Source organism: Acomys russatus, chromosome 10 (assembly GCF_903995435.1).
Source record: "Acomys russatus chromosome 10, mAcoRus1.1, whole genome shotgun sequence".
Taxonomy (NCBI): Eukaryota; Metazoa; Chordata; class Mammalia; order Rodentia; family Muridae; genus Acomys; species Acomys russatus.
Window position 1 is genome coordinate 12,819,296 of NC_067146.1, and position 12,853 is coordinate 12,832,148.

Consider the following 12,853-nt stretch of genomic DNA (forward strand, 5'->3'; position numbering starts at 1 on the left):
AGGGTATCAAGTCTCTTCTTGGTAGTCTGCTATCCTTCCTCTGAGTGCCTACCGGCCTCCCCATCCACGGGATGTGGTCAAATATGGGACACCAGAGTTCATGTGAAAGTCAGACCCCACTCTCCATTCAACTGTGAAGAACGTCCTGTGCACTGGGTAGATCTGGGTAGGGGTTCGAAGTTTATTGCATAAGAGTCAAATGGTATATATTCACTTATATCTGGACACTAGCCCAAGGGGCATGTCCTATGAATGTCTTCACTTATCAGGAAAGTGGGACAGAGGGGAGGACATCCTATTGGGACTCTAGGTGAGAGAAGCATGGGAGAATGGGGAAATAGAAGGATCCAGAGGGTCCTAGAAACCTACAAGAAGAACATTATGATGGGCGGATCTGGGCCCAGGGGTCCTGCTCAAACTGTGGCATCAGCCAAGGACCTTTTAGTTTTTTAACCAGCAGAGAAAATGAGTCTGATCAAGACCCATAAACTGCATCACCGGCACTCTAACCCTGACTAGTTGGCAAAATGGAACTTTTACATTTGGAGAGACTAGATGAGTCCAGCAGAGAGACTGGGAGGTAAACAGCCCCTGGTATGCAGACAGACGGGGAGAGGGGCTAAGGCGCGGTGTGGGTCCAGGGACTGTGGACCAGAAGGAGACCATGTGGAGCAGGAGTGGGGCTGAGTCATGTCCAACCCTGGAAATAATTCAGAGGAGTGGGAGTGGGTTTTAAATATGAGAAATAAGATAGGAAATATGAAATACGCACCACACAACAGATATGGTATGGAGAGGTTTATTATACGAACAGGGGGGAGAAGGAAGGGGGAGTGCCTCAGAGAGAGAGGGAGACAGAGAGAGGGAGGAAGAAAAAAAGAAAGAGATAAGAGCAAGAGAGGAAGAGAAAAACAAGAGAGAGACAGGGTGGGTTTGTCCTTTTACAATCCTGGTAGGGCCGCTCCTAGTGGCAGGTAGGTAATGACCTGCTGGGCAGTATACTAACAGTGGGGATCACTCCCTCCCCTGCCCTGGGCCTGAATGTCCCAGTGAAAGTAGTCTTGTACCCCCTCCTTTCCTCACACCAGAGGTCACATAGTCCCTCTCTTTATAAGGTCAAGTCCAGCAAGCACCTAGTATTCCTCTTCATGCAAATAAGGCATTCCCAGCACCTTGGCCCTGGCCAACGATGTGTACTCACCCACTCCCCAAAGGTTTAAATAGCCTTTGTTACCCCCAATTAAATGAGCTTCCAGTGAGTCTGTTCTTGTGCTCACCACTGCCTGAGGTCTCTATTAGCCCTGTTGTTCCTGCCTCCTGCCTCCTCCCCTCAGGATGCTGGGTAATGAAGGTGGCAAATCTCCAAGATGGCCAGCCTTGTCCCCAACATCCAGGCTTGAGACAAAAGCCTGACACCTTTTGTTTCCCACCAGCAGGCCATCTAGTGATGAACTGACAACAAGTCCAAAGCCTGATGAGCTGTATCACAGTTCTGTTATGGGCCAATCATCCATCCTAGCTCTTTTCAAACTGACCAATCCTGTCTTAGGGCAGAAAAGATGCTTCAGGAGCTTTAAAAGCCCCCAGACCCCGAGAAAGGTCTGGATTTTTGCCTTTCAGGGCCCCTTGCCTGCTTTGCAGAGGGTCTTTTCTCTGTAGGTCTGCTGCATGCAGGTTTCCTCACCCCCAATAAACTCCCTTCTCTAACTGCTGGTTCTGTCTGCGGTGCATAACATCCCTTTGTTACCTGTTGCATTTTCAGTAGCCTTTTCCTCCTGGCTGAGAAAACAAAGCCAATCAAGATCCCTAGACTGTATTATTTGGGGATTATCTTATTTTATCTTGTTATTGTATTATCTCTGGATGTCTCCTGTAGATTGTATCACACTGGCTTCCAGTCTGTTCTCCCATTGCCCACTCACTCTTGGAGAAGGGAGCCCCTGCTTGCAACAGTTCTGCCCAGGAGGACAGGCAGCCTGTGAGGACAAAGCTTTGAAACTCTGCTTGAGAATGCGGACTTTGCTGGGAGGGAGTCTGGAGAATTGCTGAAGGGCGACTGGAAAACAATTGAGGCCTTGATGCAGAAAAATAAAGAGAAGGCTGTAGCCCTACAAAGTTGCACTGATGGCCGAAGAGCTGGGGACTCTGCGGAGAACAGGGAAGGCATGAAGAGGCTTCTGGGAAGTCCATTCAACCCGTGCAGTCAGGACTGTGCATACATGCTCGTAAGTAGCTTTGGGATGAAAACAGACCCCTGAGCTGTATGTAGGACAGAAGTCTCATCGCTGAGGTCCTGACGAGAACCTCTGATTAGCAGCGAACCACAAGCTACTCTGAATACAGATAGTAACAAATCGCAGTCTACCCCGGGTACTAAAGACTGGAAATACCATACTATCACGGTCTCCATCACAGTGATCCAGAGGAACTCTCTAAGCTACGGGGCCCTAGATAGACATCGCCCAAAGAAAGTAAATTCTGTGAGCCCCGAAACTTTACCCCAGAATGAACTCTCTCTAAACTACATGAGGTACTGTCTCAAAAACCAGAAATAGAACAAAAGACGACTCTGGGGATCTTGGGCCTGGTGAGTCTATTACTGTAATCCTGACTGAGGGGTTGGCTCTGGAGAGCCCCAGTTACTCACCCCACAGGACTGAATGGGAAAGAGGATGATGAAACAGGGAAAGGAATGCATCCAGTCAGGCCGGACTGAGGAGAACAGGGAGACCACTGTCCTCCTGTCTGCCCATGGGGAGCCGACAGTAGTCCTAGGATCTCTGCAGAGCAAAGGTGCAGAGGCTAGAAATATGCTTAGTCAAGCAGGCTTGGCCTACCGGCCTGGCTGATCATTATCTCTGGTCCAGTGTGCAGGTCCTTCCAGCACTGGGAGGGACCCCCCTGCCCCTCCCACCCTGTCCTGTTCCCCCTTCCCCTCAAACTTCCTATTCCTGGAACTTGAGAGAAGCTAGGCAAGAGGGATGACTCAGCGGGAGGGTAGGTTAAAGGGAAAGCTGCGGTAGTTGGACAGTGACAAGATTCTCCTTTTTTAGGCACCGTTCCTGTGTTCTGGAATAGGATGCTATTAAAGCTGGCAGGGGATAACATATCTGAGGCAAGATAGAAAGCATGAAAAATTTAAGGAGACATGAGAGGGCAAGAAGCGCCCCTGCCCCAACACACAAAATTTTGTTTGCTTTTCTTGCTGACTGGGAGTCAAGAAACATCAAAATAACTGATTAGGCTAGAAATGCCTGAAGGCATAATACTAGTTTTCTTTATCAAACAAGGAGGTTAAAAACAGCAGACAAACCAAGTAAACTGGGTATGTTGGTACACGCCTGTAACTCTAGCATGAACTAGGTGGTAGCAAGAGGATCAGAAGTTCAAGTCCAACCTGGGCTACACTGGACCCTGTTTCAAGCAAGACAAAAATGAAGAAAGGGGAGGGCAGGGAGAGAAAGAAACAAAGAGAGGCAGAGAAGGGGGGGGGGGCGAAGAGATAGAGAGAGAGAGGGAGGGAATTGAACAACTATGTTCACTTAGAAACAGAAAGTTTGTAACCTGGATTGTACTCCTCTCGAATCTTTAGAACAGGGCAATTCAATGATAATCACCTTAGAATTTTCTGTACAAAAACAAAATAATAATAATAATAATAGGCTGAAGAGATGGTTAAGTGGTTAAGAGCACTAGCTACTTTTTTAGGGGACCCAAGGTTCAATTCTCAGCACAGACATGACATCTCACAACCATCTGAAACTTCAGATCCAGGGGTACCAATGCCTTTTTCTGGCCTATGTGGTGTACCAGGCTTACATGTGATGCCCAGACATATGTGCAGGCAAAACACCCATCCACATGAAAATATAATAGTAAGACTAATTTTTAAAAGAAGATTATTTTAAGGGACTGGAGAGATGGCTCACAGGTTAAGAGCACCGACTGTTCTTTCAAAGGTCCTGAGTTCAATTCCCAGCAATCACATGGTGGCTCACAACCACCTATAATGTGATCTTGTGCCCTCTTATGGTGTGTGGGCACATGCAGGCAGACACTGTATAAATAGTAAATAAATACACCTAAAAAAAGAAAGAAAATTATTTTAAAAGATTAAACCAATAATAAACCAGGGCTGGCGGGATGGTCCAGTAGGCAAAAGCACTTGCTATCAAACTTAGCAACCTTTGTTTAATCCCCAGACCCCACATGGTAGAAAGAGAGACCCTACTCACACATGTATCCTCTGACCACACACTTACTTTTTAGCCCAGATGGCCTTGAATTGGCTTGCCTCAGAAGTGCTAGGATTTCATACCCAGCTAAATGTTACTTAATCTTTAAGCTTTGTTGTGAATTACATCATTGGAGCAATGTGACTTAGGAAGCCACAGAATTGTGAAGACAATTAGGGGTGTTGCCCCAACACCCACACTTCAATCTAAAATGTGAACTCTCTTTTAATTGTAATGAGATCACTAACTTTGTTTCATTCTAAAACTTCTTTCTGAAGACTAAGGATGCGGCTTTACCTGAGTGGAGGTTCCTGAAGGGAAAAAGAAGCTGGGGGCAGTTCTGGGCTGAGTGTCCCCGCTGCACCATCACAGACACAAATTGGTTATTCCAACTCTTAAATCTTAAAAATACCTCATTTACACTGATTTTGTTGTCTTCAGTCTTGAGGAGGGGGAGAGATTAGAGAAGTTCAGGCTAATAAAAATACCTCTTAAATGGACAGATAGCATTCATGTGTGCAGCATTGAGCAGGAGTTAGTTAGACCCATAGCTATAGGGCAGAGACGCCACACTCCTGTCTCACCTGTTGCCCATTTGACACCTGCAGCCCCAAGTGAAAAGCCAATGCTTTTAGCCAATGTAGCCTCTAAGTGCCTAGTTTGAATACATTTTGCACACAGGATAAACATAAACTTTGTGGATCCAAAGGATGGACTAAAGTGAGTCAAGTCATATTTACTTAAAACTAATGTTCTAGCAGAACCTCAAAATGTGGCCCTACTGGAACTAGGGTCTTTGAAAATGTATTAGGTAAGATGAGATCCTATGACTGGGATGTGTTCTAAAGCCAACATCTGGTTTCCTCATACAAAGAAAAGGACGCACTCACATATGTGGGTAGATTGCCGAAGACAATGAGGGTAGACATGGCAGTGATGGGTCTGCTCACTAGGGAATGCTAAGGAATGCCAGTACTACCAGAAGAAAGGCTAAGATAGACCGGGCTTTTGTGGGCACTTTAAAAGGCACCTGTATCTGATTTTTTGTGACTGTGACAAAAACTCGAGAAAAGCAGTTTACAGGGAGGGAAGATTTATCTCACGGTTTCAAGTCCATGTTCATCCAGTTCTATTGTTTCATGCTAATGGTAATGCATGACGTAGCTGACTATTTATTTCATGGTGGTTAGGAAGCAGAGTGGGAGTGAGGAAAGTTACATCCTTCCACAGGATGCGGACCTGCTTCTACCATCTGGGCCCCGACTCCCAATAACACAGCTGTGCTACATTAAGGGATACACAGGTTCCTGGAAACCTACAAGAAGAACTTTATGACAGGCAGATCTGGATACCGGGGTCCTCCTCAAACTAAGGCACCAGCCAAGGAGAATATAGGCAGTAAGCTTCGAACCCCTACCAAGACCTAGCCAACGAACAGGATATTCTCCACCGTTGAGTGGAGAGTGAGATCTGACTCTCACACAAACTCTGGTGCCCCCTTTCTGACCACGTCCCCTGGATGGGGAGACCTGGTGGCACTCAGAGGAAGAATAGCAAGTTACCAAGAAGAGACTTGATATTCTAAGAGCATATATAGGGGGAGGAGGTCTCCCTCAATCACAGACATAGGGGAGGGGAGAAGGGGAGAAGTGGGAGGGAGGGAAGAATAGGAGGAAACAGGGGAAGGGCTAACAATCGAGATGTAATATGAATAAATTAATTTTTAAAAAAAAGGATTAACCCACTGGTTAACTCAGAGCTTCAGGATCCAATCACCTGCCCCCTGCTCCCTCCCCACCCCGCCTGCCTCCAAATCTTCTGCTGTCCTTAGCACTCGAGCCTTCAGGAGACATTCCAGGTCCAAGCTGGAAGAACATGACTTCCTCCCTTTCAATGGACCCCAGGGTCAATGATTTAACAAACAGTGTGTGTGTGTGAGTTGGATCAATGTTGAGGTCACTGTGTTCGAGAATCGTCTAACATATGAGTGCGGAATGTACCTTGGGTGCAACCCTCATCTGTAGTTTAATTGTTCCTCTAGCAGACCAGCATGGTCCACATCAGCACTTAGGAGATAAAAGAAAGCAGAACAAATGCTCAAGGGCATCCTCCCTGGCCTATTTAGAGAGTTGGAGGCCAGCCTGGGCTGTAGGAGACTCTGACTCAAAGCATAAAACAAAACCATTCTTCTAATAATGCTAATGTACAATGTATACAATGCTTGCCTAAGCATGCGTGAGGTTCTTCCTGGGTTTGATCTCACCACTACAGAAAAAAAATTTTAAAAACCCAATTCTGATGTCGAGCTGGGCTTGAGAGCTACCTGCTGGGCACACCCATAGGGCTGCGACTTCCCTGGGCCCGGCTCCTCAGCTGAGTCTGCTATGAAATCAGTAAGCTTGTCCTGGAAATTTGCACACAGGTCAACTTTGGAGCCAGATAGTGAAGTTCCATGGAAGTGAGGCTCACTCTTACCTCCCTATGCTCAAGAGAAGAATGCTCACAAGGGCCCCTTTTTTATAACTTCCCATGGCCCCATGCAGCAGAGTGATTCTTTTTTTCTTAATTTTTTAAATTAATTTATTCTTGTTACATCTCAATGGTTATCCCATCCCTTGTATCGTCCCATTCTTCCCTCCCTCCCATTTTCCCATTATTCTCCTCCCCTATGACTGTTCCTGAGGGGGATTACCTCCCCTTGTATATGCTCATAGGGTATCAAGTCTCTTCTTGGCAACCAGCTGTCCTTCCTCTGAGTGCCACCAGGTCTCCCCCTCCAGGGGACATGGTCAAATGTGAGGCACCAGAGTACGTGAGAAAGTCATATCCCACTCTCCACTCAACTGTGGAGAATGTTCTGACCATTGGCTAGATCTGGGTAGGGGTTTAAAGTTTACTGCCTGTATTGTCCTTGGCTGGTGCCTTAGTTTGAGTGGGACCCCTGGGCCCAAATCTGCCTATTATAATGTTCTACTTGTAGGTTTCTAGGACCCTCTATATCCTTCTACTTTGCTATTCTCCCATGCTAGAGTCCCAATAGGATGTCCTCCCCTCTGCCCCAGTTTCCTGGTAAGTGAAGGCTTTCGTGGGACATGCCCCTTGGGCTAGTATGCAGATATAAGTGAGTATATACCATTTGAGTCTTTCTACTTCTGGGTTAACTCACCCATTATGATAATTTCTAGCTCAATCCATTTATCCACAAATTTCAGGAATTCCTTGTTTTTAATAGCTGAGTAGTATTCCATAGTATATGTACCACAGTTTCTTTATCCATTCTTCTACTGATGGACAAGCAGAGTGATTCTTTTGGCTACATGAGGGCCACAAATCAGTTCAGAGGTTCCGTGTGGGGCAGGAAAGCACAAATCAGTGATTCCTGTGTCCCCAAAGAGAGGCATTGAGGGGCCAAAAATGTGTGCATTGAGAGTAACACGAAATTGCAGAGTCTATGGTGCAGTGCTGGGCCAGAGGAGGGGGAGGGGTGGCATATTGTGAACTTGGTCTGCACGGTGGGTTGGGGGGGCGGCGAGAGGAATTGATCTCACACGTAGGCTCAGACTGTTGCCTCGACTGTTCCCACTGGAATCCGTCCACCTCTAGAGAGGCTTTCCTCCAGTGCTGTTAGTCAGTGGAGTGAATGCAGAGAGCCAGCAAAGCCTTTCCTTTTCGCCTGACTGGGAACCTCAGAGTTAGTTACTGAGTAACTGGGAGACGAAGTTGACGTGCCTCAAAGGTCTTTATGGCAGCAGCAGTTTAAAAGCTGCGACTAGACTGTGAGTCCAAGGTCAAAAATTGGGAGAAACTCGATCTTGGACTAAAATATACAGCTGTGGGACAGAGAGAAACCAGCCCAACAAATATAATGCAAGAAGCAAATGAGTGAAGAAAAATAGGGGTGGAGATGCGTACAAGGTTTGAACCTGCCTCCAAAGTATCAGCGTAAGGGGACGGAACTGCTAGTGACCCAGTTGGACAGGATACAGACAACTTTGTCCCTCCAGCCTGGTGTCTATCAGCACAGAACTTCCTTCTTCTTCTTCTTCTTCTTCTTCTTCTTCTCTTCTTTCTTCTTCTTCTTCTTCTTCTTCTTCTTCTTCTTCTTCTTCTTTCTTTCTTCTTCTCTCTTTCTTCTCTTCTTCTTCTTCTCTTCTTCTTCTTCTTCTCTTCTTCTTTCTTCTCTGTTTTTTGAGACAGGGTTCCTCTGTGTAGCCTTGGCTGTTCTGAACTCACTTTGTAGAGCAGACTGGCCCCGAATTCACAGCGATCCACCTGCCACTGCCTCCCAAGTGCTGGGATTAAAAGTATGTGACACCATGCCTGGCTTTTTTCTTCTTCTTGAGGCTAGGTCCCTCTATGTAGCTTTGGCTGTCCTGGAACTCAGTCTGTAGACCAAGCTGGCCTTGAACTCACATAGATCGGCCTGCCTCTGTCTTCCAAGTACAGGGATTAAGGCATGCACCACTGTGCCAGGCTATAAGCACAGACTCTCAAACAAGATACAAGAGTAAAAAAAGAGGACATAATCCTATAGTTCCTCTAGTTTCTACTTCATATCTGTACAGAGATGAGCTACTAATCATGTTGCCTTCGAAAGCCCCTGCTGCAACCTTCCCTCCTCTCACTTTTATGAGCATGTGTGGCTCCTCTGCACAGCACTGAGACACATCTTTCTCTTGCACTTATCTTGCTTTATTTGCATTAGTTGTGAATGGCTCCATGTGGGGTACTGTATTTAGTAAATAAATGAAGGACCCAGGTGAGCCCAGCATGCAGTTTCATCTGATCCTCTTTTTGTGCATGCTCACTTCCCTGACACCCATCACTCCAGCCACTTCTTCCTGCATAAAGTTCCCAGCCAGGAGCTGCTTCTGTGTTCAGATCTTTCTGCCTTCTCTTCTGCTACTCTTTTCTCTCTGTTGCTTTTTCTCCTCTTTGCTTTCAGACATGCTACTTCACTCTGGCCTCTCTATCAACTGGGGTGGAAGCTCCTGGAGTGCAAGGCTGGGGCTTTTTTTTTTTTTTTTTTTTTTTTTTTTTTTTTTTGCCCCCTACCTAGCCTGATGCCATACATTGCACCCAGCAGAGGTTCAGTCAGGATTTTTTCAGGTAATGAATTAGTTACCAACGTTTTGGCCAAAGTGGCCTTCTGATCTCCACCTGGAGAGTTCCCACTTGCTCCTCTGGCCTCTACTGACAGTTCTTCTTCACAGGGCATACACTCAGAAGACACATGTATACACATAATTTTATTAATATATAATAATAATATGTCACAATTATATAAAAGAAATAGATATAATAGATTTATTTAAAGACAAGTTTGGGAGGAAAGGGTTTATTTGGATTACATATCCCAGGTTATGGTTCATTGAGGGGACTCAAGGCAGGAACCTGAAGGAGGATCTGAAGTGGGTTTCATGGAGGTACTGCTTACTGGCTTGTTTAATTTGCTTTTTTGTACGTCCAAGATCACCTGCTCATGAGTGGCACTTTCTACACATATGTGTAGGCATACATGTGTGCGCAGGTGCTCATGTGTGTGCACATGGAGACAAGGTTGCCACTGCTCTCCATTGTTTTCTGAGGTCTCTCACCAAACCTGGAACTCCTTGGTTTTGCCAGGTTGACAAAGAAGTAGGCTTTCTCACACCAACCATTAACCAAGAAAAATGATCCCCTTTTCTACAGGCTAATCTTACAGTGGCAATTTTCCTCTCTCTCTCTCTCTCTCGCTCTCTCTCTCTCTCTCTCTCCTCTCTCTCTCCTCTCTCTCTCTCTCTCTCTCTCGATAAAACAGCATCTTCTTTATTTTGCATACTTTTAATTTGAGAACAAAATAAAACAAACAAAAAACCCCCACAATATATGATTCCCAACCCTGCTATTCTGTGGGAGGGGATTTTCCTGCCTTAAGGCACAAGGACAGGATAGAAGAGATTCTTCTTAACATGAGCAGAAAGCCAGGTGGGCCAAGGCTGCTATGGGAACTATACAGAGGACATAGGCTTCCTGGGGGATCTTTAGTCTACTTCATCCATGCCAGAGACATCCTCATCACCCTCAAGTGGGGGGATCTCATCAGGAAGAGCAGCACTGGGCTCCTCTGTTGTCACCTCATCTTTTTCAATGCCCAAGCCTAGCTTAATCATGTCATAGATGCATTTGGAGTGGGTTTGATGATCCTCAAGTGAGAAACCAGAGGACAGCAGAGCAGTTTCAAACATTAGCACCACCAGGTCCTTGCCAGCTTTGTCATTTTTGTCTGCCTCAGCCTTCTGCCGCAGGGTCTCCACAATGGGGTGGCCAGGATTGACCTCTAGGTGTTTTTTTGGCCGTCAGAGAGCCCACTGTAGAGTTGTGTCTCAGTGCCTGGGTCTTCACGATCTGCTCCATGTTGGCTGTCCAGCCATAGGTGCTTGTCACAATGCAGCAGGGTGAAGATACAGGCCTGTTGGAGATTGTCACCTTTTCAACCTTCTTATCCAAGATCTCCTTCATGAGCTTGCAGAGGTTATCAAACTTTGCCTTGCTCTCTTCCATTTTCTTCTTCTTTTCCTCAACCTCTGGTAGCTCCAGGCCTTCCTTAGTCACTGAGAGCAGATTCTTTCCATCAAACTCCTTGAGCTGCTATAAAAAGTACTCGTCAATAGGCTCAGTTATGTACACCACCTCAAAGCCGCGTTTCTGCACACGCTCCACAAAGGCAGAGTTGGCCACCTGCTCTTTGCTCTCACCAGTGATATAGTAGATGGAGTTCTGTGTCTCCTTCATGTGAGACACATACTCTGACAAGGAAGTCATCTCATCTCCAGACTAAAAGGTGTGATAGCGGAGGAGCTCAGAGAGGCGGCGACGGTTAGTGGAATCTTCATGGATTCCAAGCTTTAAATTCTTGGAGAACGCCTCATAAACTTTCTTGTAGTTCTCTTTGTCTTCAGCCAACTCAGAGAAGAACTCAAGGCACTTCTTGACAATGTTTTTGTGAATGACTTTCAGGATCTTGCTCTACTGGAGCATTTCTTGGGAGATGTTCAGGGGCAGGTCCTCAGAGTCAACCACACCATGAATAAAGTTGAGGTACTCAGGTATCAGCTCATCACAGTTGTCCATGATGAACACATGATGGACATACAGTTTGATGCTGTTCTTTCTTCTTGTTGTTCTCAAAAAGGTCAAAGGGAGCTTGCCGAGGAATGAAGAGCAGTGCCCTGAACTCCAACTGACCTTCTACAGAGAAGTGCTTGACTGTGCCAAGTGGTCTTCCCAGTCATTGGTGAGACTCTTATAGAATTCACCATATTCCTCCTGAGTGATGTCATCAGGGTTTCTGGTCCAAGTAGGCTTCATTTTATTCAACTCTTCATGATCAATGTATTTCTCCTTAATCTTCTTTGTCTTCTTCTTCTTGTATTTACCACTGTCATCCTCCTCATCTGATCCCACATCTTCAATCTTAGGCTTCTCCTCATCATCCTTATCTTCCTCCTCTTTCTCACCTTTTTCTTCCTCTGCCTCATCATCACTGATCTCCTTCTCCCACTTTTTCTCCAAATAGAGGGTGATGGCATAGCCTATGAACTGGGAGTGTTTCTTCACCACTTCCTTGACTCTCCCCTCTTCTAAGTACTCTGTCTGGTCTTCTTTGAGGTGAAGGATCACCTTGGTACCCCGACCAATGGGCTCACCATGGTCTGCACAGACTGTGAAGGAGCCACCAGCAGAAGATGCCCAGGCATACTGCTCATCATCATTGTGCTTGGTGATCACAATCACTTCCTCTGCCACTAGATAAGCAGAGTAGAGTCCAACACCAAACTGCCCGATCATGGAGCTGTCTGCACCAGCCTGGAGAGCCTCCATGAAGGCTTTTGTGCCAGACTTCGCAATGGTTCCCAAGTTATTTATGAAGTCAGTCTTGGTCATGCCAATGCCTGTGTCCACCACAGTCAGTGTGTGCTCCTGAGGGTTAGGGATGATGTCAAGTTTCAGCTCTTTGCCGCTGTCCAACTTGAAAGGATCTGTCAGGCTCTTATGCCAAATCTTGTCCAAGGCATCAGAAGCATTAGAGATCAATTCATGGAGAAAAATTTCTTTGTTTGAGTAGAAAATATTGATGATGAGGGACATGAACTGAGCAATCTCTGCCTGAAAGGCAAAGGTCTCCACCTCTTCTTCTCCATGGTGCACTTCCTCAGGCATCTTGACAGAAAAGCCAAGCGGTAGTACAGAGCAGGGTGGGCCCAGACCATGCCCCACTTGCACAGCAAGCCTAAACTGCACCGGGGTGACTCAAGAGAGCTTACAATGGCAATTCTCAGTTAAGATTGTTCTCTTCTAGAATATATCTAGGTTTATGCCAAATTGGCAAAGTCCAGTCACAGAAAACAGAGTTTGAAAATTGTTGGATTAATCTTCATTGATAAGACATGGTGGCTCATGCTTTTAATCTCAGCACTCAGGGGATGGAGCAGGTGGTTCTTTGTGAGTTTGATTTCTCGCACTTTTCTCAGAGTACTGATCTTAGATTTAGTGAGAGAAGCTTACACATGTGTTTGTTAATGTATTCAGTTTTCCTTAGAAAACCTGGTGTGGCTGTACAGGTCTTTAGTCCCAGC

General features: G+C 46.0%; 1 pseudogene; it reads right to left on the reverse strand.

Annotated features, from left to right (window-relative positions):
* Positions 1 to 10,258: 10,258 nt before the first annotated feature.
* LOC127194424 (heat shock protein HSP 90-beta-like) lies at positions 10,259 to 12,472 on the reverse strand (annotated as a pseudogene).
* Between the last annotated feature and the right edge of the window lie 381 nt (positions 12,473 to 12,853).